The 620-nt window shown below is 44.0% G+C and overlaps 1 non-coding gene across 1 annotated transcript; it reads left to right on the top strand.

The window, feature by feature from the left end:
- The first annotated feature begins 548 nt into the window (after positions 1 to 548).
- trnae-uuc (transfer RNA glutamic acid (anticodon UUC)) lies at positions 549 to 620 on the top strand. Its single transcript has one exon. It is a non-coding gene; the product is annotated as a tRNA-Glu (tRNA).

The raw sequence follows: 620 nt of genomic DNA, 5'->3' as shown, positions 1-620 counted from the left end.
TTCTCCAAACATAACGCTTCTCATTTAAACCAAAAAGTTCTATTTTGGTCTCATCCGTCCACAGAACATTTTTCCAATAGCCTTCTGGCTTGTCCATGTGATCTTTAGCAAACTGCAGATGAGCAGCAATGTTCTTTTTGGAGAGCACTGGCTTTCTCCTTGCAACCCTGCCATGTACACCATTGTTGTTCAGTGTTCTCCTGATGGTGGACTCATGAACATTAGCCAATGTGAGAGAGGCCTTCAGTTGCTTAGGAGTTACCCTGGGGTCCTTTGTGACCTTGCCGACTATTACACACCTTGCTCTTGGAATGATCTTTGTTGTTTGACCACTCCTGGGGAGAGTAACAATGGTCTTGAATTTCCTCCATTTGTACACAGTCTTTCTGACTGTGGATTGATGGAGTCCAAACTATTTAGAGACGGTTTTGTAATCTTTTCCAGCCTGACTAAATAAAATAAAAAATAACAGCTACTTTTCTGGAAAATGCCTGAGTTCTCACCAATGGCCTAAGCACGTCAAAGGTGGCCTTTACACGTCAAGGCTGTCCCATATGGTCTAGTGGTCAGGATTCCTGGTTTTCACCCAGGTGGCCTGGGTTAGACTCCCGGTATAGGAA

Source organism: Neoarius graeffei, chromosome 9 (genome assembly GCF_027579695.1).
Source record: "Neoarius graeffei isolate fNeoGra1 chromosome 9, fNeoGra1.pri, whole genome shotgun sequence".
Lineage (NCBI taxonomy): Eukaryota > Metazoa > Chordata > Actinopteri > Siluriformes > Ariidae > Neoarius > Neoarius graeffei.
The sequence above is the reverse complement of the archived record's forward strand: the minus strand, read 5'-3'. Positions and strand labels throughout refer to the sequence as shown.